At 35.5% G+C, this 27,366-nt stretch overlaps 2 protein-coding genes across 3 annotated transcripts in view; one reads left to right on the forward strand and one right to left on the reverse strand.

Annotated features, from left to right (window-relative positions):
* LOC142973258 (uncharacterized) overlaps positions 1-8,510 on the reverse strand; it is a 47,963-nt gene extending 39,453 nt beyond the window's left edge. Inside the window, exon 1 of the mRNA XM_076114896.1 lies at positions 8,179-8,510. The gene's annotated coding sequence lies outside the window, so the exon portion shown is untranslated. The remainder of the gene's footprint in view (positions 1-8,178) is intronic.
* A 16,928-nt stretch (positions 8,511-25,438) lies between these two features.
* The window catches only part of LOC142973031 (uncharacterized), a 91,851-nt gene continuing 89,923 nt past the window's right edge, over positions 25,439-27,366 (forward strand). For both annotated transcript variants that reach the window (XM_076114548.1, XM_076114549.1), the window contains exon 1: positions 25,439-25,627. The gene's annotated coding sequence lies outside the window, so the exon portion shown is untranslated. The remainder of the gene's footprint in view (positions 25,628-27,366) is intronic.

A 27,366-nucleotide genomic window follows, 5' to 3' on the forward strand; every position in this document is an offset into this window, starting at 1 on the left:
GCTTTCCATTACTTACTAGTTCTGTTTTACACTTTGCAGGAGAAGTTTTCTAGCACAACTTGATCATTAATTTTAGTTATCACTTGTAGAGTCGGGAAATTGTTGTAAAAGTTTGTTGTATCGGCAAATATTGTATTGAATATAACAACTTTGACTTAGCAAATGTTACATCAATTTTGAAATACAGTGAAAATAACAAATCTTTTAGTTCAGGTACGTACTAAAAGATTTGACATTCTAAAGCGAGGGAATTAAACATTTCGAGTACATACCGGGTAGAAATTCCGGTAACTAATCGTTTGCTCGCCGTACACGACGCAGACACACAGTACACACAAAGTGGGTCTCAGTTAAACAGTGGTTCGTCTCTATTGTCATGGTCACGTCAAGATAATGTCAAACATAATTTGTAATACTTCAAAATATTTTTACTAGACAAGTTACAAAATGCGTAAAGCTAACAATTTATGCGGCAGTTTGTAATGTTTCGCGCGGTGCCGTCGCTTTTGCGAAACATAGTCCGTTGATGGAATGTGTTTGATATATGCTAAGTAATACAACGCTTTATGCAAATAGAAATGGGTACATCAATTGAGTACAGCCGGTCCTGCTGTATAAGGTTTTTGTTGTCAATACTCCTTAATTTTACATTACGTAGAGTCATACAGTCGTCTACGTCGCAATTTACATAACCTATTGTGCGATATTAAACATTATTCAATTAAGTTTTTGTGCTGCTTTATTATATGTAGTAAGATGTGTGATTTACTTGTTATTCTTGTATGTGTCCGGTTTATTCATTCACAAGGCTGTGAACTTCCGGGTTTGTTTAAGTTTTTTCGTAAATGAAACAAGCCGTAATATCGGGCTAGGTTACAAATAGCTCGTATAATGTATTGATTTCCACAACTGAAAATTGTTAAATCATATTGCCAAGAACGTTATTATGTCTATTCAGAAATCTTCAAGTCTGTAATTACAAGCTTATGATAAAGCCCGATCAGCTTTTCATTTATTATTCTCTCTGTCAAAGTTGCTATGATGAGCACTGAATTACTTTCCAAAGCCGTGCAAATACTACGTGTAAACACATATTGTATGTGTATATGTAGGCATATATAGAGGTACATTGTAGGTATAGGACGGTCGGAGCTTCTTGCGCTTGGCTACTACGAGTACGAGTCGTGGGTACGCATTGTTCAAATCTACAATTAAAAGGCATAATTATACAAACACCTCGGAGATACACATCGAGGCTTAATCAATTAATATTGTGTAGTATTGAACTTAACCGGAACTGTGTACATTACAAACATGGTTGTGTAAAATCCGTTGCAAAATGTAAACATGATCAGTCAATTACTAGTTTCGATACAATTAAGGCAACACGCAACCATTTTCTGTGCATTAGCTAAACACCGTTTCCATCGTTATTGGTTTTTTTCTAAACTCAGTTAACAACAAGTACGGTTATGTACTTGACGCAACATTGTACGTGTAACCGATGATTCCGATGAACGATTAAATTGAATTTCCGAATTTTTCCGCGGTTGATGTAACATTTACGTTTCCTGAAATTTCCAGCAATTGTACGTTTTATATAATAATATAGTATATACTAATGAAATTGAAGATATAAAAACAACTACGAATTTAATGTTTGTCGCCGAGAAACTTTCATTCATTTCGGAATTTAAATTAATTCAAATTCAAGGTGTATATTTTTCTAGATAAGGTATTCGAATGAACAATCACACGACGCTATGTAGACTAGACTATGTCAAGAAAATTAAATTAGATGCAGTTCTATTTTCAACAAAGGTCTAAGTTACAAACACTGGACTTGAAATCAATTTGATTGCATATTTCATGTTCTAGAAAGCATGTGATAGCACTTTTAAATGCAGATTTTCATAACAATATGTAAGATAGTCCCGTGATTAAGTGTTTACGATCTGAACAGACGACTCTTGGGCTTTGCAAATGATGCTATTAAATGTACCTACACAAGGTACTACGCTATATCGACGTAACCACGACTAAGAGTGATAGGGTTTCGACCAACGTAATGGAGTTTGGCCAAGCTTAGTGTTCCTGTCTGAAGGAGTAGATAAACATATGAATAACGAGAGCTTTATTATATCTGTTGTTTTGCTGTTACTGTAGCACAATTCTCTACAGACGTTACTGTTGTGTATCGAGAGTTTGACATTTAAAATGTACTGCCAAAATAGTTTCTACAGAGCCCGCTAGAAGCGCTGATCAGATTTTCGAGCACAATTTCTCGATAGCTAGCCAGTTGTTGGTAGTCGATAGTGATAAAGAATCGAGCTATTGATCTTGTCGAAGACAGCCGTACATTTTACGTATATTATTAGTATGAATGGCAAATATTGTGATTTATTACCTAGTTAGAAAATAGTAGTTTACATTGACTCACTAGTCTCGCATCCGCCATAAAAAGGACGGTAGTGCGTAAGCCCCTTTTCGCGATTTATATTACTAACGACCATTTTGATATCGCCGTATTAATTTTATTTCAACATTTATACTAAAAACAGGTTTAAATAGTAGGTTAATCGTGTTTGAGTTCGTTCGTTTTGCGAAAGAAACTATTCACATTGCGGGTATCAGTCGGCTTATATTTGATGTTTGTCTGTATATGCTAATACTGGTACTAGAAGAAATACCTGAGTTGTGTTTGTAGCATGTGATTATAAACTGTTGGTTCATTATCGTAACTATTGTTTTTTGAGAACAGAAGATGATACTCCAGGAACGACCTATTATTTTTAATAAATTGTACTAGATCAATTAATATAGACTTATAAATAAATGTCATTGTAATTACTCTTGATTCGTGGACTGTTATTAAAATAAAACCTATCGAATTAAATAAATATTCATCAGATTTAATGCGTACTATCGATAGATCTAGTGAACAAGTTTACCGGGTTTTGTTCTCCGCTCGCAGACAAAAAACATTGTCTACAGACTACCTACAAAATAAATGGTACAGACAATGCAGTAAGTTTTAAAAATAGTCATCAAGCTTAGTACAGCGCGCTTGCTACGAATTTCACTAGAAACGAGTCACGACTTCTTTTAACTTCTGTTTGCCACTGAATTTTACTTTTTTGTGACACCTGGCGGAAGCCTACCGTCACGATACAGCTATTAAATCCGGCAGTCTATTATTGCGTCAAGTTGAATAACATTTTAGATACGCCTACCTGTACTCAGCCAGTACGGACACGGACGTTTATTGTACATTATCACTGGGTTGTTGAAGTTTTGAGTGCCACTTGGCTCGGTTTGGGACCCCTGTAAGAATCAACACTCGTCACTCAGATGTCAGTTTTCATTTACTTTGGAATCCCTAACAATTTGAACTGGAATGCCACATTAAGATTTCCAAATTGAGTGCCCTTTAACGTTTCATTGTGCTCTCGCTTTATAGGTGTAGTCATATCAGGAGATCGGATTCGAGGTGCTGCGGAAGGCGAATGAGTAAATATGTTGAGAATTCCGATGTGTAAAGTTTAAATGGAGGAACAATAGAGCTCAGGCGGGTCGCGTGAATACCACGGCGTTACAGTATGGAATGCGGTGCTATTTTGAAAGGGGCACGTGCAAGGTCAAAGGTGCAAGCGGCAGCCGACAGCAGTTGTGTCAAGCTAGATATCCGTTCTAATACGTCTGTGTTAATCAGTCTTTTGCAACAAATAATCACCAACACTTACTCACAATATCGCCGATAATTTATTGTGCTACATTGAACTAGGTACGATCAGATTTATCGACACTCGTAATTACGCTGTTATTTATAGCTTCGATTGTAATGACTGTACGCTCAGCCCATTATTACATTTTTGTCAAGACTGGTAATAGATTATATGGAGGTTTGTAATTTGACAATTGTAGTAGTTGATGATAGAAAGTCAAAGATGTTTATAGTGAGCGCGGTCGTGACTGACGCCGATGTCGATAACTTATCACCTGGACACATGAACAATTAGCTCGCTGCGCAACGCCTCGCTATCGCTAGATATAGAGTGCGCGGATCATGGCGCATGACGTATGTTACCACTGCAACTGCTCTGTACATCCTATTCATACATAACACAAATAACCGAGTTTCTTTCTTTTTCTCCACACATTTATAATAGCGGGAACTTTCATAGTTGTTTTATGAAAAAAAATGTTAAGTTTTTTTAGTTCTATAGCATTTACTTAGGTTTGTATTGAGAGCGCTCATTTTCTTTCTTTTTTCCTTAACGACGGTTAAGGAAAAAATACTGTAACAAAGTCTCGTATAAAGCAGGCGGGTGACCCTAGAGGTCAGACGCCCCCCGGTGATATCTTTCCTTACTCGCGACTGGGCACAATGAATGTATATTTGTAAAAAATGTGACGCAAAAACTATGTAGGCGCAAAAATTGCGAAGTGCGAGTTCACTTTCACTATTTATTTATAGTGTTTACGTGCGCCCAAAAATGAGAAACGTTTACATTGCTTCAGTTAGCAAAATGGCACGTCAGAGTTGGTTTAAAAGGTGCAAAATTTGAGTGTAATGGAGAGTAAAAGTATTAAAAGTTATGTATGCGCCGCGGCAGGCGGCGAGTTTGCAAATAAAGCGAAATTCTATGAATGGTGAAGAAGTAAAATGAACTTATTTGTAACGACATTGGTTTTCAATTACAATGAAGTGCACGGAGGTGGCATGCGGTGCGGCGTCACCGCTGGAGTATTTACACACGGTGTGGGTCGACGACCCGCGCATCTCCGCCGTCGCGTGACCAACCCGCCCCGTGATTACTTATCGTTGCTGCACCGGCTATTAATAGCAAATAATAATATATTTATTTACTTGTGCATTACAATGCATGCTAATAATGACACCAATCCCTAACACGTCCAACGCAATTTTTATCGTAGGCTCCTTCAATCCTGGTATTGCACCCTTGCCTATTTATCGGCAACACAATAAAATTGAATTATATGTCAGAGCAAGGGAATGTCTAAACAATAACAATTAAGTTTTACTGCTAGAAATAACAGCTAAGATGAAAGAGCTGGCAATTCCTCGTGGTTTCATTTCTTACAGTATAATTACTGCAAGCAACTCGGGCTGACTGTTGTGCCATCAAAAATAGGACGGCAATTCACGAGCGACCAACTATTTAATAGAGGATCTTTGTAATCTCACTTCTTAGTGCGCAACCTCGATCTATGATCGACTTTGATAATACGTTACAGTAATCTACAGTATCGTTAGAAAATGAGTTTTTATATAAGATTGCGTGCTACGTTTTAAAACAGACGAATTATGTAAAATAATTTTATGATCGGAGATCACGTTAGTTCGAGTCGGTGGTCGCAAGAATGCGAACAAATGTCCAAAAATGGCAAATGAGTTTTCTCTGTTTGAATTTCTCGGAAGTTATCAAAACTTCCGCGATTTTGACTTTGGGTCTTTATGGAAGTTGAACGACGCTTTCAATTTAGCACACTTACGACAGTGCACCCTTTAAAGTAAATTTAAAAGGGCCAAGGCCAACGTTTTCGTCACGACACTTGCTTTTTAAACGGGTTATGCGTTAAATAGGTCGTCGTACAGAGCGGTGGCACGTACAAGCACGTAACGTTGCAGTTGCTTCACAGCTCGCTGGTGCTTGCGTCAGCGTGCACGGTGTGGGCGCATCGCGGGGTGTCTTCCGCGACCTGCCGACCTTCACGAACTTACGGATTTTATAACAATTACACGTGCCCAAACTGCAAAAACTAGCATCATCTCTCACACGGTTAACGGATGTAACAAGACACACGACAACGACACAAACTATGTTTATAACGATAAAAGTTAATTAAACAGCATTTTCCATTGCGGTTAGACAGTTTTATCTTCTCAGAATCGTTAATAAGTTTAAATTATTAATTAATTAATATTAAGTTCTTAATTACAACCCTTTTTTAAAAATTAGACATGGTGCTTCTATATCAATTGAAAAAAGTTGTTCGGAAAGTAATTTACGATTACAAAAAAGTGAAGGCCGGGATGAGTCAAAGTCATCAGACATTAGAGAGCCAGCGCGAGGTCGGCGTGTTGGCCGCATGCTAAACACCTGTCGAAACACCTCGTTATCCAATGTTGCTGACAGAAAACATATATTGCACTACTACTGGACGTTGAGACGTATTGTCATGTTACGTACCAACCATCTATTATGTACAGTGTAACGTTGAAAATTGAATTCAATCGGGTACACAATAAGTAATTTAGCGTTAAAGAATGTTTCTAGCAAACGTATTAAAAATGGGAACAATTATTAAATTAAAATATATTGTCTGTTATTTCTTTTTTCTATTTCTAGGCATTCAGTAGACAGTGATATCAAGGTTGTTTTTTGAAATTTTCGGGTAAAGTATTTTCAGTGTTTGTGCAGTCGGGGGTCGTGGAAAGTGTTCGCTGAAGCGTAACGCGAATGCGCGCATTATTAGTTGCGCCACAGCTTAGAGGTCGCAGATATCGGAATTGATTGATTGCTTTAATTGAAATTAGTTTATAGCTGCTCCATTAACATCTTAATTAAAACATTTACAGATATATTCCTAGGATTAAAACTAGTTGATCCAATTTGCAAATTATATTTTATTTTATAACACATTTCCTCACGTTGATGTTAATTAATATAATTTCAAAAGTTATTCAGAACTTCTAATATTTTGAAATGATTGACTTGATAGATTAGGTGGTCAACTGAAGATCTTGAATACCATGTGCATTTCAAAAGCTTTATTTCAAGAGCATTGTATCATTGCGCTTAGTTCCAGGTAACGACAAGTGAGTTTTAAATGCGAGCGATATTGTTTTACGAGTTCGACGGATCTTGTGAATGCAAACGGTAAGGAATGTTGGTATTGCGTATAAAATCTAAATGTTTTGTTCGTCTACGTGACTCGATTGCCGAACATCCTGGCTCCACATTCTTATCTTCAAACTAATTATAAGTAACATTGATTTGTAGTAATAACCATGTTTATACGCGGATGCATTGTGATCAAGGAAATGTTACAGGAAAAACAATCTAGAAAATTCTTGCTAAATTAATAGTCATAAAGCTTTTATGGAACATAATAATGCAGTCAGCCGATAATTGTCTATTTATAAGGGAAAATAATTCCAAAAACGGATTAGTAGTTAAATGTAGAGCTCGTATCGAATGCATTGCAAATCAGACTGGCAGGTGAAAGCCAAATAATCGTGTATGTGTAGATGCGTCGCGTTTGAAATACATATTAGGCTATTAGAGATATATTTTAAATGTTGCAAAGTCTGATTGGTACGTGTATTTCCATTCTCCGAAATGCTGTAAATCTCTAAATTTCAAAGTCTCTGTTCAAAGTAATGCTTACATAAAAATATTTAAAATATGATTACACTGTATTTACGTTTGAACAACAACAATGCGAATTCATTCAATGACACAAATGCATCTTGATTGATACGTAACTCATGCATACAAGTGCGTTCATTAATGGTATGGTTATGCATTGCCAATACTGTACAGTTACATAGAGCTGCAGTAAAGTAAACTTAACCATTTAGACTTTTATAGCACCGGTAAATCAAACATTATAGGTACGAATATACTAACAGTACGGAACGTAATAGTTATTAATAAAAAACCTGTTGAAGAGATCTGGTAAAGTATTTAAAAACTAGGCTGAAGCATGTCTAGCCCGCGTATGATATAGCTAATAAATATGCTTATTGGAATTTGTGTGCCAAATAAGCTTATCTGTGTACAAAGCTCTATGTGATATTATCTAGTCTGTTGGTTGTTACCGGGCGACACGTGTCTACAATAACTTTAAAACCAGTTCTATGATCCGATTGCAAGTTGATTTAATCACTCGCTCACCGACTAGCCGGGTGACCACATAGCAGCCAGTGGCGGGAAACGCACGACCACTTTCATCACCTCATTAATAATATATAAGAATATCGAATAGACATTCAATACATGGGCACCGACAAATGAACGTGTTTAGAAATATACATACATCCACCACACTTGAAAATAAAGAAAACGTCGATAAAAATTACCGGAATTAACAACCAATACAACCCAGAAGGTTAACTTAGAATACCAAACAAATGCAAAAAATACTTACGTTCAAGTGAGCGTAACATCCAATATTGCCGGCAAGTACAACAACTACAAAATATTCAAATTCTCATTAACGTTATTGAACTTTTGCGACGTCATAAAATATTACACGAAAGTATTAGTGAATCACAGCAAATATCCAACGCAAGTCACCGAAAAAAATGTCCAGAACACGACGGAAATCGGAAAAACTTTTTTAGTTGTCTACAATATGACACTGACAACAGTTTCGATGTCCGAAAAAGTGGGAGAGCGATATGTGGTAGCGCGCGGCGGGAGTTGGCGAAACTGACGTACGCAGCGCGCAAGCGCCGCCAAGGTATTGTTAAAAGTTACTTTTACTTACGAGACTTGCCGCGTGCTTGCGCCTGCGGCTCTACTCACTTCGGTCGAGGGACCTTGCGACCGTCGCGCCACCCGTTTCACTTTACACGATCGCGACAGAGAAAAACAGAGGTCTCTCTCTTCCTCTGCGACACACCACTCGGAAAAATAATTTCTACCGTGCCCCTAAAAATACATGACAATATTTGTGCAATATTAAATTATTGCTATGCAAAGTATCCGTCATGGTTGATTGAAATTGAGGTGAGTATTGCCTTATTTCCTTGGGTGGCGAGGCGAATGAAGGCAGCGGAAAAATGATGATTACCAGGTCATCATACCTACATCGTTGCATGGAATGTGTTAATTACATCGAGTCATACCAACGAACGAGGTTTTTGAAGAGACTTACCCAATATTCATTTTAGATAAGTTACATTCATAAATCTGATTGATGAAGACATTTTCTTAGACTCGGGTGACTATAACTCATTTGCATGCGTGAGCAATGTCACGTGAATTAAAATGTATGTTTCAAGTGTATAATAAACCTTGATCTGAAAGGTGGCTGTTACCAACTCGATCGGAATATAAGTTATATGACATTATATTATAATGTATAAATGTAGCAAAATTCTCTCTTAACCAACCTGTTTTTTTAAGTTTAAAAGCGCGAATGTAGGAAAAAAAAACTCGTTATCCACAAGAAAGAGTCACGAATTATCTAGTCTTCTTTCTTCGTTTTAAACAAATGATCGCGTAGGGCTTTTTCTCTCAGCTAAGAAATATTTAATACCCTGATTGGCAAATGTTCAAGAAGAATGATGAAATGGAAGATGGAAAATTTAACTGATCAGTGTATGCTTGGATTACAAGTGGGAGTAAATGTGTAATGAATAAGTCAAAGTGCATTATCGACGACACATTTGTTGTCGATGTTAATCAAATTGCTGAGTTGGCTAATAAGTTGTGTTTAGCGCCAAAATGCTAAAGAATTGATGTTGCAACGTATGCAGGGGTTTGCATCAATCGTATTGTCTATGAAGTGATGGAGTGGTGAGTCTAGCGCGGTCGTGCCCGCCGCGGCCTCGCACGCAACCAAATAAATCTGATACACTTGATACGCCCGCATCGATTAGGAAACTCTCAGATAACTATATGGACCGATTGAAATTTCACTAATTCATTTTATTTCATATACACGAACCGATACCTAATTATATAATATATCTTCGTGCCTATATTTTTATTGGCAATCAAAATCAGATAAGTAGAATGTAATTACTATTGCTAACAAGCAACTGAACAGGATATCAAGGCAGGTAACTATTAGTAAATGTTTCTACAAAGTTAATTTATCATAAGTTACCTGCGCATAAAAACCTAATCGTCGTAATAAAAACATAGATCAGGATGCCAAGAAAATAACAAAATTGCTATTAATAAATGTTATCATGAAACTACAAAAAATTAGGAATGTGTAGGATTTATTGCAATTTAGACGATGATGTATGTACTTTCAACAATAAGGTTAATAGCTGGGAATAGCAAATATCCAAGAACACATTATATTTTGAAAAGTAGTCCTTATAAATAATAAATTCACATTGTCTATCAATCAATAAAATGCGACGAAATATTTAAAATGTCTAAGCAGGTTTAAAATATGCTAAAGAACTGTTAAGTGTCAAGAGTCTTGAGCTGAGAGCTTGTCAAGTAACTGGTGTGGTGTACACAGACAACATCTCAATACTTAACGGTAGTCGGTAAGTGAAGCTCTCGGGGGCATCTCGCTTCAGGGAAGAACGCCACGTGAACATAATACATGGAACCTTTGATGACTTAAGAAAACTATATTTTCCCCACGGTAATGATAAATAAATGCATGTTATTATATATGTTACTGTAAAAGCCCGACCTGTGGTAAATCCTAAGATTTTCCGGTAAAACCTAAGATTTACCAACTCTCAATGGTAAAAGTCCGAACAAGCCAGAGTTTAAAAACTATGTTACGATATATAAAAAAATCCTCCTTCATAACTATGTTTATAACTATTTCACGGTATAATTATATACTGTGACATAGTTATAAAGAAGGAGTTTTGGGCAAAGCGACATGGGTAGGTTAGGTTAGAAGGCTAAGGTGGGAGCGAGCGAAGCGAAGCTCCCACCTTAGCCTTCGTGGTTATTTTTTTTTAACCACCCAGAAGGAGGAGCCCCGCGAAGCGCGGCTCCGGCGACATCTCGACATCATCAAGTGAGTTGGTAAATCTTAGGTTATACCGGAAAATCTTAGGATTTACCATCGTTCGGGCTTTTACAGTAACATATATATCGCAACGCACATAAAAATATTAAGGACAATAAACTCCTGGAAAATATAAGGTGACTACGGCATATCGTTTCTCTTTCAGCAGCGAGATGAAAATAAACCAATAATGACTTTACGGTGCTATGTGCAATAAGTGAAATATTTTCTAAGTTTTGTGGCCAAATATACGCTAGTTTTGTTAAATTTACAATATGTTTAAGAAATAACATTTTCACAAAGTCCACTTTGTTCAATAACAATTTGGTTAGCTTTTAAATAGTCGTCAATTGGTATATTATTATGAATATAAATTTAACAAAATAGACTTGTTTGCGATCTCGTAACAATGTATTTTTTATTTTTTAAATGTCTATGATATCATTCTGTTTTTACTAAACGTTCTGTTATTTTCTATTGTTCGATTGCAACTAAAAAAATGGCACAGATTACATTATGTTTTAAAAAAATATGAGAGCTATTGTTTACTTTCATAGTTAATAAGAAATTATTTAGATAAAACTCATACTAATTATAATGGTTATGCCTAAAGATATCAGACAATTTCTAAGAATTGGTCTACTAATATAAAGGCACAGTTCTATCAGAAATACTCAGAAGGTTAAGCCAAGTGCTCGATATAGATTCACTCAAAGAGACCTGGCCAAAAGGAAATATTTAATACAATTATTTTTGCAAATTATGTATGTCATACGCGCGTTTTTATCAAGATACCATACCACACGTAACTGTTATGTGAAACTTAAAATCCAAGTCAATGACTTAAATTAAGTTTTCGTTCCCCGTCCAGCGCGCTAGCTCGAATGCCAGGCGTTCAATGGGTTTCCTGTCTGCGTTGTGCGAGTTTTTTATGTGACTTACGGCTTCCTGATTGTTATATACGTACACTTATTATGTATGTAATTATGGTTTCGTAAGTCCATACAGGTATTAATTTACTGTTCGAGAAACCGCCTTAGATTATGAATGGAGTTACCGAGATTTTGGTCACGGATTCTAATGAGCTGTTAGTGAAATATATCATTGGTTTCCAAGTATCGTGAGGAAGCCCACCCGTTAATAATAAATTCCGAAGGTGTGTGGCGCCATGAGCGGCGATAGGTTGCGCCACCTGTCACTGTAGGCACGAACTACCGCCGTGACGTGTACACGTCGAGTGCCAAGCATTCACTGCAACGACTGACATTCGATTCAATACCTCTGATGTGGGTTGTTGTCATGCGAAAATAAAGTCAGAACGGGATTGTTTGGGGTCAAACTGAATAACACAATGTTTAAAAGCAGGTGTTGACAATGTTGAGTTGAAATGCTCGTGGTTGTCACTGCGGTAATGTGCAATTAATGCGATGTTTCCTTGCCCGAAAGTCTCCTGCATTCAATTATGTCTTGCAGTTGAAAGTAAACCATTACTATTAATAAAGTTTACTTATGTTATACAAAATTACAGAAACGTACTTTCCTACCATTTTCTTCAGAAAATCACCTTTGGAGATTGTGGATGTAAATTAATTTGTTTGGCTTCAGTTATTCACGAGTTCGTGTTGGAATTTTTATCTCTGAATATATCAACAAACTTTGTTTATTGAACATGGTTTTGATGTGTAAAGTTGGAGGACGAAAATTGTCGAAAAGTATCAGATAACAAGTAGGTAAAGTCTAATGGACTTTACAATAAATAACCACAGTTTGTTTTGTTGTTTTTTGCTTATATTTTGATACGATCATATCGAGATCTTTGGTATTAAATAAAGTTTAAAATACAATAACAAAGTACGTGTTAAGAAACAATGCTGTAAAATAGGCAAGTGTGTATTTAAGTCACAGGACGTAATGTAAAAAAATCCACCAGTATAAACATTTTAACAACACTTAACTCTTTACACAATTACATATGATTTAACGTTCATCTAAAAGGCTATCCATAATGTTGACCATCTCTGAAAAAGGTTGGATTGTGCTTCGTGCCGTTAATCAAAGGATTAATTTCTTTAGCTAAAAGCCATTGTCCATTTAATTGCTACTATACGCCATGGATTAGTTTGTCACGATTTAAATATGTAAAATTATTAATAAGTCTGTAGCATTGTTATTATCTTTAACAACATTATAATACAAATCAGTTATGTTCATTGCCATTGCGTTCACGGTCACTAAGAAAGTCAAAACACAATTACGATAAGTTATTTTGTCAACGTCATACTGCGACAGGTAAAGCTGTGTATGCACTAGGTTAAAGACGATACTTGTTCTTTTATTTACAGTCACGTGAGGATAAGATTTATGCGAAAACAATGTCAATACTTCTTCTTCTTGGTGGTCAAAAACACTAAACAAAACTTACAATAAAATATATGAAATAAGTTCTGTAATGATATCGAGCAACAGCTTGCTGAATAGACGAGTTTTAGTGGATAACCCGCTTAACATTAACACTAGACATTTGTCAGCGCTCCTGACATTTAGGTGAGATCAGCCTAACTTCGTCCATTAAGGCTTTAGTCACACTATAACGCATGTGTCCGCATGACACGTGAAAGGTCATTGCTATATTGTTCCACGTTTATAATTTATAACCGAATATTAATGCTGTATAGGAAACACAGACAATGTACTGCTATAAGCTAATTAACTTTGCTGCAAGGTGAAATTCTTATTGAACATTCGTTCGGCTACTTGAAAACGATTTTAGCAACGTTGCCGCGCTTGTAGAAATGCGCTGATCTATAAGACAGACTCCGTTAGCTTACTTTGACGGGTAATCAATTTTATCCACAAAGGATTTCATACAATACAAGTGCGCTTTTGTTAGTGTATCTTATAAAGTAAGACAGATAAACCTTAAATGTAAGCTGTATGCAATAAATTGAACCTAATATAGGATTTCCTAACTATAGTATCTTTCGAAAATTAAGTTTTGAAATTGTTGCAAATGTCAACAGTGAATATGTCAAATGACAAAGCTAATAGACTAATATTTCGGTTCAGCTACGGATAATGTAATTCATGATAGATGAATTGCACTTTTTCAGCGTCATTGTTGTCTGAAATATAATTAATTTCGACAGTGCATGTGTTTGTATTGAAACTAGTAATAGATATTGCAAACAGCGCTACAGTATCCTGTTATTTTCATTCAACCTAATTTTGAGATAATGCAATTATAACATGAATATTAATACGTATTCGGATAATTGAATCAGATTGATAGTTACAAACAATAGGTTGTAATAAATACTTGTCATCGAATAAATCAACAGACCTTGCACTCATTAAGGTTCGATTTAATAGATTTGGTTCAAGTGGGTGTTATTTGAGATAGACAAAAATCGGTCAAGTGTAAACGGCATAAATTCACGATTCTTTATTTATATTGATCCTAGTTATCAAGTGATGCAGAAAAAGATCTGCATCTGACTATAATTTAAATTTTTAAATATGCTGCCTGACATTTTATTTAAAATTTATTGTATGTTTTAAATTTACAGATGAGAGAACACACATAGTGTTTATGTATATTTTAAGGGTCATAAAATCAATCATAATAATAGATTGTATAAGAATGGTGATTTAATGAAGTGCCTAAGCTTAAACTCCTTAAAATAATCGTTTTCTATTCGCAGTTTAGGTTTCACTAAACTTGGTATACATTACGCATTCTCAATACCAGGTTTCTATTGCAATTATGAACAGAACACTAATCCACGCAACGTGTAATTATACAAAGAAACATTATGATAATATCTTTATTTTGAGATTCATCCAAATTCCTTTCAGCTTTGAATATTTCGGTTAAGTTACTTTGTTTTTTTTTGCGTATAAAACATCTATTCAATATACGAGTAAGAAGGGGGAAGAATCGAACCCAATTCGCTACAACACAAGCCTTTGTCAGAACACAGAATCTGGCATCAGTCCAGAATGAAAGATGAAAATGTGCAAAAATATGGATAGAATATTGTATGAAATATTACATGGAGTACATGACAATGTATTACGACGTCTAAGATTTCTCAGTTGATGTAATAACATCGAACAAATTGTTCGAAGAGAAATTTGAATGCTGATGAATCATTAATTATGTAATACAAGTATGTAAGTATATAGTATTACCATTTAATAGCATGATCAATGTCCGTCATTATAGAATATTCGCGTTCGTGAAGGCGATCTGAGTCTATAGTAATAAATAGAGCTATTTAAAAATCAAAAATTGCCACAGTGCAGTGGCGCGATTAATTCTAATTGGCTTTGCATATTATTTGTGGCCGATACGAATAGAGCATGTACAGTATTACTGTGTCAGAAGCAATTATTTTCGTAGTCGGACTAACTGGCTTTGTTTGTTTACTGAATTGCTATTATTAGAACTATTGAGTAAATGGGCTACAATAATTTATTATAATTTTCAATTCTTACTCTGCTCAATGTATCATTCGTTATTATTTCAATATTCCTTTTGTTTGCAATAAAATTATGTAATTTATAGCTGTTTATTAATTTAATTTGGTTTTAGAAACGAGATTTACAAAATCTATATTCATAAATCATATGTAATCGCGTTTGACCTCTAGTATCGATGTTAGATCATGAACACTCATATGAGTCATAATTTCGTGGTCATAGGTCTAACTCTAGAAATATTGTAAAAATAAATATAAAGTAAATACATTTAAATTACATAGATATAAAAGAATGTCGACCTATGACAAATTTAAAAAGTATTTCGGTTTTAAATAGACTAATTTAATATGTAATAATTATGAAGGTCTACTGACTGCTTTTCAGGACAACGTATTACGAGGTTTTAAATAAGCAAACGTTTATATTGACAAGATGTAGGTTCAATATGCACAAAATTTAACACGCTTTAAAACATACGGAAGGTTGATTTAGAAAACATTTGGTCACTTTACTAAGAATAAGGTTTTAATATTCATGACTTTTGCCCACTGAACTTATTTTAACTACTACACTATGGACATTATAAACAACTGTTTTACGGATCAGGATTTTTAGTTTTATTATTATTTTATTACAAAATATAACATTTGGTATGGTAGAGTCGTTTATATCCTTGAGTCCATATAACACAGATTGTCGTTTTATTCAACATATTTATGTGAGTTAATCTAGACATCCTGCATCTAGGAAAATAAAACAATATTTTGTCTAAAATAAGTATTAGTTACAGTGGGAGTGTAGGACTGATCGGCAGCAGAACGCAATGCCTTTGAATGGTCTGTTTTGCTTATTTCAAACAAGAACACAAAAAATAAATCGTAAAATAAATTCAATTATCATTTAAAAAATAAGATATTAGTGTATTTTATTGCAGTAACCGTGTCTGTTTATTTCCTTTTTCTGAAACTGTTCTTAATTTGTGTTCTTATGTTGATTTTCGCGGTCAAATTTTATGACAAAAATATTAATAGAGTCGATATAATTACAGCGTCTCCGGGTAAATGCAATCACGTTAATTAAAGTCACGGTTAAAGTAATCAATAATAATATATTTTAAATTAACAGAGAACACTCATAACACGACGACTTTGTGTTGCCATGTATCACCTATTTTCTAAATTTTATTGGAAATCGTAAAGCTCATTGCCATTGGATAATAGTCGCTCAATGGTATATATCTGTATATATTATATATATAAATCTTTCAGCATTTATATCATGCCTTAGGGTTTTCTGTTGCTGTAATTTCATCATAAATTCGTAATTAGGTATTTTAATGTGACATACCTAAGTGACACCAAATTATAAGATCCGCTAGTAACCAAAGCATGGTGGTTGCTACGAGCTCTACAAACGTTTTTGCTATATTTATTCATACAAAGGTATTCCATGTAACTTTTATTCTACCATAATATATTTTTCATTCGGATTGATTCTTAGAAATGTCACGAAAATCCCCAATTTGAATCGTTCCAGGAACGTTAGTGTATGAGTGATATTGGCATTTGGCTGTAACCGGAGTCGAATCGAACAACACGAGATCTGTTGAATACCTATCTTGTGAACATATAGTGAACGGCAAGGTCGCGAGGGTATTAGTTTCTTTCCAATTTTATACACGTATTATGTTAGTTATGTATGTGTTAATAGTGACGTTAGTAAATATTTTAGAACTGGTATTCTCTTGCTAGCAGGTCGACAGGTCTGGCTTGATTGTTTATGGCGAACAATGGACTCGTATTCTAGAATTATATTATTTTTTATACCTTTACGAATTGATAACATATTATTTTGTAAGAGCCTTGTAGTGGAACAAGTGACATTTTGCTATGGATTTCGGTTCTAATCCAAGGTTGTAGAGTTTTAATACTTTTATGGGTATTATAAATCGATTGAATAATGTTAACAGGTGTTATAGTTACATATAGGTTAAAATATGTACGGCCTGCTATATATATTGATTTACATTGCAATCAAATTTTATTCAGCGTAGACCCCTCAGGCATTTTTGACTGTCGGGGAAATAAACTTAGTGTTTTGCTGAAAATTTGTGGTTTTGCTTTTGACTGACGGTACTTTATGTATGTATCTATGTATTTATAAAAGATTGTCATTTGAATAAATGCATGCGAACAAAAGAACACTAATTTGTTGCAAATTTAATGCTTTTATGTTGTTAAGAATGACAAATGATCTCATTTTGTAAATATTTGATTTTATTAGCATGGCTAGCCTTAAAATTCTTACTAGTTCAGGTAGCAAGAGAGCTTATTTATAAATAGGTTAATAGGTAAAAATATTTTAGGCTTAATTATTGAATGCATAATGTTTGGTTAAAACTGCGAATGGTTCCCAATTTTCTTGCTAATGTTTATCTGAGAGTTATGTACGTACGAGAACACTTAACACTCCTGATTAACCGTGTAAAAGTAACAAAACAATGGTTGAACACTAGAATATCTCCAATCAGTTGAATTTGTATGTAGATCGTCCAGTTTCTTGCATGACAGCGCCATCTGTGCGGATAAGTCGCAAATCATTACTTTCCTTAGTTTGCACTTTTAAGCACGCGCGCTGGCTCTTTGTACCTATTCAATGTAGAGGACGTAACACTCGACTTTGTTACAAATGAGAGCTATACAACCATTAAATTGCATTACGTTCGTCTAAAATAGACAATTACTCTCTTTCAATAGGTATACGGATTGGAGGCGTTTGAATGCGTAGTTATTTTTACAAAGACATGTACTAAGTTATCACATGCGACATTATATTGCTTCTTTGCATCACTTTTACAACTATTATAATGGAGAATGTTACTAGGTATGCCAAATCGCTTGAAATTTTGACTCAGTAAAGCCTGTACATGTACATGAAAACTAGTTTTTGTTTTAGTCCAAAATACCAAGTAATTTTGATTTTACAAGCATTCAAAGTTTCAAAAAATATCGAGTCCCGCTAACAGCGTGACGTCATAGTACACCGCGCCGCGCGGGCCGCGTCCCGCTTAATATCAAGTCTACAGCCGTAGATGTAATAGCTTATGCAGTATTTTGTTGTGTTTTCGTCTGCTTATTTCATTTAAAGTGTAATAATAATAAATATTATTAAAAAAGACTATGTGAGCCAGACTTAGCGTGGTGTACAATGACGTCGCACCTACTCGCGCGGTTACAACTTGTTTTACTTATAAATCGGAAACTAATTGACGTATCAAAGTAATTCTTTCACTAGTATTTTTTATTTTCAACAGAGAATATGAAGAGCTAATAACCCAATTTTGTTAACATTCTCCATTGCACGAAAATACATATCATCAGTTGCTGAGATTAGAAAGTTTGTTTGTATAAATCGCAGAGGAAATGGTATTCATTATTATAGTTGGTAAGCAAAGGAGGAATGTGTAAGGTAACAATTTCACGAGCTTCTCTGTTAATGTACTGTTAATATTTGATGTGATTGGATTCGAGTAAATACCACTAACATACTGTATTGATAATGTATGTGCAATACCCGTGCCACGAGCAAATAAGATGTCTGAATGAATTCGTTTTTGTTACTGTTCACCATTTACATAATTTCTTATTCTGTAATGCTGTTTTTGTATCATAAATGTAAAAAAAATATACGACTATCACAAACAGACAATAGCTGTGTAGATAAATATGTGTATTATCATAAATAACATTTGCTTTAGAGCTAAGACGTAGACTGCGAGCGTTGATAAAGAACAATTAAAACCGCTTTATGTTAGCACATTGTTTCCACGCCAACATACGACAAACTCAAACTTTCCTGAACTCACATGAGAAAGTGTAGCAGTATTTGTTATTTATTAACAGTCAACCCTGCCTAAGGCATGTTCCATTAAATAATACATTACATAAAAGGTGAAACCACAACACACGAACTTGTCTTAACAATGGTACAGTGTTCGGATACTCCGAGCATGTATGTTACAGGCGATAAGTCTGAAATACGTAAAGTTTAGTGGAAGTTCTTGATCGATCTCCTAGTGGCATCAAGTTCCACGGAGGAATTCCATATTAAACTTTTACGAGACGCATTCACACTCACTGTCTAACACTTATTCCTTTTTCGAATTCATTGAAAGGGTCAGTCACCTTATTCTGTCTGGGTAAGGTTGAAAATATGAGGACGACATTAAGTGTACTGGGGGATCGTTCGTCAGGTTTAGGTATATCATCCTTCCACAGGTATGTGATCAATGTAGGCTGTCTTCATCTAATACGTTAACTGTATTAGAGCTGACAGAGAGACTTAATATTAGGGATCGATGCGACCGAAACCTGCGGCTTAACGTGTCTTTCGAGACCTACGTGGTCTAGTGTTATTACAACGTGCGGACTTTCCTTGGCACTGCTAAAGTGCTTGTGTTTTTATGGACAAGAAAGGCTTACCTTGTCAAGCATTAAACTTGATTTGCATTTTTGAGTAGCTATATAAACTACGCATTTACCAGTTTATAAAAACGTATAATATGTAAATACTTACCTGAGCGCAAAAGCTCCAAATAATGCTTTAAAAATATCCCGCTCTTATAGTTAAGTAGCTATTTCTATTTGGCGGGAACATGTAGCAAGTTAAGCGTAATATTAAATTGTTTAGATAAGCAGAATAAATGTAAACAACAATAGAGCTGAAGTAGCCGATTTTCTTTTCGCACCTCAAGCAGGTAGCTTAAACAAAATTGTCGAGGATTTCATTTCATTCCACGGATACCTTCCATTTCATGAAATTTTAATCAACACGCACGCTGTGTATCCTGTGGATTAATAAAGGTCTATTTACATCGTTCCGGTTCACCGTGTCGCCAAAGACGAAAATCGATCAAACTTTTCATAAGTCGGTAGATCGAAGGCCTCGGAATGAGTTTTTTCATGGAGACCCTAAATAAAACAAATTATTTCTGCAGCAGGCGAACCGCGAGGGAAGCGATTTGGTGGCGAAGTTTCCTAATTATTGACTTTGATCACTTTGGGAAAGTTGTGTGTTTACAGCGACGAACTAGTGTAACGGAGACTTTACAATGACGTGTTTATGGATGCACTGTGTCAATTCAGTAGCCATTAATGAATTCACGTTGTTACATCGCACTGGTGGCTAATAATCACGCGAACCGCAAATGAATTATCCATTGTGTGTTTCGAAGTAAATTTGTTTTAGTTCGTTTTGTTTTATCTTTCTATAGTTGTTTGTTAAAGTTTTATCAGTCCAATAAACGACTGGTTTCCGTACTCGTGAGTAGTCTTGAGAGAGCGGAATTATTCTTTCGTAGTGTTGGTTATTTTCTTTTTGAACCGCAACTGGAAAACAATACGGATGAAATAGCGTCTGTAAGACTTTTATATACTTATATCCTCTTTGCTTCCAAGAAAATTGTTAACGTTGAAAGGTCTTTGAGTAAATTGTTACTTAAAGATCCTTCAACATACAATTACGGCAGGATTTTTGAGGAAAGCATGTAACTTGCTAGGGGTTGATGTAAATGTACGACGACAATCGTTTCGTTGGCATATTTGTGTTTTATGCTGAAGGTAGCAATTGCTCATAAGGGATTTACGGTAAAAAAAATTATAACGATCATAGTACTGACATAAGACCTAATTTGAGTTATTAAATATTTTAAAAAGCGGTGTTAAAAACATGAACAAACTTCTCTAAAAAGATATGAGAAAATATCAGTATATCACATTCCAAGAGAAATAAGAGGAAGCAACGCCAACGTTCAAAGGCAAATATGTAGTTTGCTATAAGAAATGTTTTATGCCAATATTTCTAGCGATAGTGAAGCACCTACTCGATTCTCCACAATTCTTTAAAGTAGGACGCAAAACAAATAAAACAGGTACGGAAACTTACTAGCAACTGTATAAAAAATGATTACTATGCCATTCACCAGTGCACTGCGGTTAACGGGTTCGCTTCAGAAACATTTTGTATCACCGACATATTGAGTTGTTTCAAGTCGAGCTGTAATTGATGTGGAAGGTTTATGTTTAGGAAGATTGCCAAGTCGAAGGATTAATGAGCCTTGTCTTTTTAAATAAAAGGCTTTTTACCGTGTACTGTTAACAAGAAGTACGACTACTCAGATAAACATGATAATCTTCGCTCTGTGAGATGTACGTTAACAGAGTTAGAGCACTTTTACCGATTTCTCCCGGGATTACTGAAGTGCCAGTGCTTCCGCATATATTTAGCTAAAATATGTGAGAAAACTTGTAGGTATAGGATAACAGCAAGAATACTAAAGATATAAATTAATGTGTGGAATAGAGCCTTACTTACATACTTTATTTTTACACCACACTCACTGTAATATTACAAGAACATTGTCGTAACGTAAAAGAGGCATCAATTATACTTAAGAAGAAAGAGGTAAACAAATTCTTTGTTACAAAATCTCTAAAACAATCTGGCAGGAGAGAAATATTAATTTCACAACGTAATTGTAAGTTGCAGCTTAGTATTATCGCAATATTTGCGCTGATACGTAGTTATGTAAACAAGCAATTTCTATTTCGCTATGTTTGTAGCGTCATCTGTTACATTACTGATGGACCGTTTACCTGATCGCAGTGCGCGGCGGCCTGGATTCAATGGATATTTTAACAACTAACTTTTGTTGCCGGTGTCGCTCGTACAAAATTCAGCTTTCATCCCCTGGGAACGTGTGCTTTGAATGGAGTAAATAGGAATACATTGCATTCATTGCATTCAATCCCGGGAATTACTTGCGTGGTGAAAATGGTTCTTGACTATTAAATGTGAATGTTGTTTTTCACTAGAACTTTACTTACGTGTATTTACTTAGAAGTTAAATCTATTTACTAGCTAATAATATTCTATTTGTTAGGTGGTGATAATAATATACCAATCAATCAATTATTTCTACTCCCTGTTTTTGTAAGTAAGTAATCACGTTTTAGATGATGGATTGAATAAACGAGCAGACATTTTTTAGATGAACGGTGTAATGATTTATACGATCACACTACTACGCTATACAAAATTCATATCAGTGTTCTTTATGTGACACCCTGTAATGGGGAACTTCGGTATTTTAGTTATATCCCGAGGAAATTGTGCAATAAAAGTGTTGTAAAAGATTTCTTTATGTAACCTCAAACTTAATGGGAATGTTAGATAAATAATAAAGAGGGTTTCTTGTTATTGCTTCGTATGATTTGTTGGAGTTTGTTTTATGATGTGATTGTGTTGCGAGGGTTGAACATATTTATTGTGATGTAGGTTCACAAATGCATGTAGAATTCTTACACTCCGATGTTTCTTTTTAGGTGTTCGCATAAAAGTAAAAACTGCTATTTTAAGTTATATTATAATGTAACGGGTCTTAATCGCGATTGAAAATTAAAGGTTAGAATACCTACCTTATATGTTCACCCGACGTTTCGATCGCATTACAACGACCGTGGTCACGAGCTGACTGATGTGGCTGCTAAGCGTCGTCTCCTTGCGGCCCGAGTCTCGATGCCTACCCTCACTTGGTTTTCACTGAGTGTACATTTGCTATTTTAAACTCGCATTTTTTCTACACAGGTTATGCATTGTCCTTCCATCAATATAGCGCCCCATTGCTGGGCTAAGACACACTTTAACCGCTTATTTTTAACCAGTTTATTAAAAAAACGGCTATGAAGATGATCACGCCAATGCAAATATTGTTTATTTTATCGCATTACAGCTCTCAACGAAAGATAAAAAATGTATTAACAAATTACAAATCACACACCTCTATAACACGTAACGTAGCAAGGATTTTCACTCAAATCCCTCTTATTTCCGAAGGTACACTTAAGCTAAGCTACGTTTTAATTTTCCACCCCAGAAGTGAGACATTTGATGGATGGGAAAGTGTCGCTGTAAATGTCATTAGCGGCGATATTATAATCTTAAAGCATTTATACGGGAGCCCGATGTGTGCGCCCTCGACGCGCCGCCTGAACTACGTCGCCCTCTTTTTCGTTAAAATATTGGAAGAGATTGGAGGTATGTCTAGTATAAAATACAAAATGATTGCTTTATAGATAGTTCGTGAACTCTTGTGCCGTAAAAGCTGATAGCGGCATGTTTGGTGTCTACAATGGCAAAATAATGTACTTACATTTTATTGTTCCTACAAATGTGCATACATGTATTCATTTTGTGACATTGTTTTTCTTTCCAATCGGCTTAATGAAAGTTATTAAAAGTCCACACATAATAAAAGCATGTATGTTTTCTACATTGAGCCGATTTACTCGGTACTTGTAAATTCTCTGTGATATTGTAACAATAAATAGCCCGTACAATCTAATATAATGATGTTTCGAGAAACATGCAAAACCACAAATTAAATATTCTCTTTGTGGTAAAAAAATCTGGGATTATTTATATTTAATTTCAGTATCAAACAACCGCAGGCTGCTTTACGGCTTTGTTCTTCGCCATTCTTGGTCGGAAAATTAAAGCAATAAAAAGTTTGGTTAGCAATGAAGATTTGAACTAATCAAATACTGGCCAGTTACGGCAAAAAAGTCATTGGTTGCGAGAATCAATGACAGCACCGAGAATAAAGAAATAAGTGTTGTTCTATTATGTTGCAAATTTTCGTTAGTTATAAGTTTTCATTGATAAGAAATTGGTTATTATTTTGATGATTGCGCCTGATGTTGAGATAATTGCATTAGTACGTGCGGTCACAATATTGCTGGAGCACTAAACTAGGACTTGTAAGTTATTTTCTATTCTTCTAATAATTATAAGAGTTTGACATGTTGGCGCATGTATCCAAAATAAATATTGATGTATGACTTATTTGTAACATTATAATTTAAAAAATATAAACTTGTTTAAAATTTGGGCAGAGCAAATATAACAGTCGTCGTAAAAGAAGCAGAAACAAATATAGTTTAAAATAAATTTTATGCCACAAGTTTGAAATGTGCAGAAAATATGTTGCTTAGATATAAAACTTTGCTCATTAATTTGAAACACCGACTATTTATTTTTCTAGAGCGCTTGGCACAGTCGGATTCGTGGATTCCATTAATTTTACAATTTGTTATTTTCACATACTAAGCAACTGCCCCAATTTCCCATAAACAGAATAATCCCCATTTCACCGGGACCTTCCGAATTGAACCTCATGATCAACTGTCTTATGTATTAAAAAAACGAATGTACAAAAAACGCACCTTTGTCCAAACTCAATAAAAGCCAGTGGTTCCACTTAGCAACCCAGAGCGCTTCAGCATATTGAATTGATTGGCTAGATATAGTTAGCAAAGAGATTACTCTCCTATTTTAGTACTTCACTATTCCCAGAGAAATAAAGCCCACATCAAATTAACGAAGAGTGTTTTATATCATTTTTATTTGCGCTAGTTTACATTACTTCCTCCAGTACAGACGGAATTGCCGTAAAGTAAAATGGAGGATCAAAGTAATTTAATTCTTATTACGTGAAATTATTTCGTCACTTGTCTTGTTTCGTAGAAAGCTTGTTGAACAGGGGGAAACATGGAAATAGACTCCCTACGCCACTTTTCCTCTCTACGCAATGACCTTCCGTACGATCGAACGCTGATATCCATATCAATTTAGTTTCCGACTCTCAACTTTCGATGAACTCGGAAAGTTTTCATTGAAAACCAATATTATCAGAAACACTATATGTATATTATATTTAATATAATCTATCTTTAAAAAATAATATAGATATTATTGGTAATTTCACCAAATAATTCTACGCCATATATTTTCACGATATATTTACACACGGTGTCGCGCTTATACACGCGTTTTCTCGTTAGCTTTGCCTAGGTTGTTTACATTTTCAGCGAAAGCTATTGATCTACGAATAGTATCACAGGACTAGTCTCATAGTAGAGTTACCCGTGTGAGTCACGAGCTCACGGCACGAGCGGGTAGGCTGAAAGCGGAGCGAAGCGTGTGAAACGAGGGTGTCGGGGCTGGGATCTGAGTCGGGCGGCAGAGTGGCGGATCTCGCGTGACGTCAGCGTCCGGGCGCGGACGTAGAATAGCGCCTGCGCCCCGTGGCCTCCCCCCGCTAGCCCCGCGCCCCGCCCACACCCTCGCCCGCCACTTCTCGGGCGGCGTGCGATACCTCCACTCGCTCGCCCGCCCGCTGCAACTTTCGCCTACCCGCGCCGATGCAATAAAATAAACTTTCCGTCACGGTAAAAGTGCGTGTTCTTAATACAGCGAACTCGGACTGAAAATACTTTTCAGTGACATTGACACACGTCGCTTCTTCAGTGTTTTGTTAAAAGTTCGGATGTAAAAAGTTCAGGTAAGTAACGTACGATAGTTAGAATTATTATAATTTATTTCTCTGTAAGCTGTTATAAGAATTATGTGAACCTTCACATATAAAAATACTAAACATATCGATATGAAACGATATACCTATGTTGTAACATAAAGAGTTTGGTCTAGGTAGAAGTTTAAAAGTGTGAAAACTAGCGGGTTTTCTCGCAATACTTTGTTCATATTTGTGGATACCCGCGAATAAGCGCGGTAAATTGCATTGAATAGATAAACAAACACTATTGGGTACTGGTGTCAAGTGCATGGAGTGCGATGCGGTTGCGTAACTGGCTGCGCTGAGATCAAATCCGCGAGCGTGCCGTTAATCTTAAAAGCACTACTAGTATTAGGCGAGAATTAAAATTTTGTCTATCTTTAGGGCTAAAATTGATTAGAATATTTTTCCAACGAGGCGATGACGTAGTAAGTATGGCGGCCATAACGGCTTAAAGCGCCATTTGAATTTCTTGTTGCTAGCTAGCACTTTTTCATACTTAGGTGTACGAATTGGCACCGAATTCCCGCGGTGAGAACATTTCGTTGCCAACTTCTAGAATACCTATTAGTGGAAGACTCTCGAACATGGCACATAACATTGTGCTAGCTCTAGTTAAGTCGATAGCGGTAAAGGCGTGTGTCAGGTACAGGGACAATCGGATCGCGACGTACAAGGCCCGCACTAATTTAGTTAGTTTATGTCTCTATTCAGTGCTTTCAGTTTTCATTCTGAATACGTGGGGATGAAATTGAAACTCGACTAGATAGAACTTCAATATAATGAGTGTAGCTGTGGATTTGAGTTATTCAGTCATGGGCATGCGTTTATATAATATTAAAGTAAAGGAGAGAGTTTGAAATTATAATTACTTTTCTGCAAACACCAAAATGCTATTGCAATGTATGGTATATCTTTAAAGATCTAGTTTGTCGGAGTTTTTTATCCTCTACTAATGTGAACCGTTTTACTCGATTATGCTCCACTTGATAAAAGCTAAGTATTATAAATTGTTGAAGATATATAGTAGAGTAACATCCGCTGTGTGGTCGTGCTAATGAATAGACAGCCCGATAATTTCCTGCTGTTATCGTGAGTGGGAACTAATAGGGTGTAGCATTGAATTAGGTATAGATTTTATTGAAATGCGATTTCCTTTTATTTGTATGCTCCGCGACTAAGATCAGAAGAAATTGAGTGAACTCGCAGGCTGTTGTCAGGCCCGGTTATACAGCTCAAAATGACTACGTATTGTAGGAGTGGAAGTCTCGCGTGCGAACCAAAATTACAAGAATTCCTTGGGATATTTGACACTTCTACATTGGCTCTATATTTTTCTGTTTGACGTTTTATGGTTACAACTACATATTATTATGTTATATTTGGCATGATTTTGTTAATTGTGAGCACGTGTGTTGAGAATAGTTTAATAAATGTATAACGTTCTCTTTTCATAATGATATGAGTTTATTATTGATGAATAGTTGCGCATTTTGTAAAAACTCTATATTTATATGTATTCTAGATGAGTTGGGTTGGGTTGCGCAGACATTTTTAACAACTTTGTATTTTTCATCTATGTCTATTATTATTAAGGTATGAATGCCATTTTCTTTTGTCTTGGAGTATAATATTATGTATAGAGAAATACTCTTTTTGTACCAAAGTTTATTGCCGCGACGTGAACTAACAGACTTGCGAAAGGTACCTCTCCCTTGAAAATAAAA

Source organism: Anticarsia gemmatalis, chromosome 5 (assembly GCF_050436995.1).
Source record: "Anticarsia gemmatalis isolate Benzon Research Colony breed Stoneville strain chromosome 5, ilAntGemm2 primary, whole genome shotgun sequence".
Taxonomy (NCBI): domain Eukaryota; kingdom Metazoa; phylum Arthropoda; class Insecta; order Lepidoptera; family Erebidae; genus Anticarsia; species Anticarsia gemmatalis.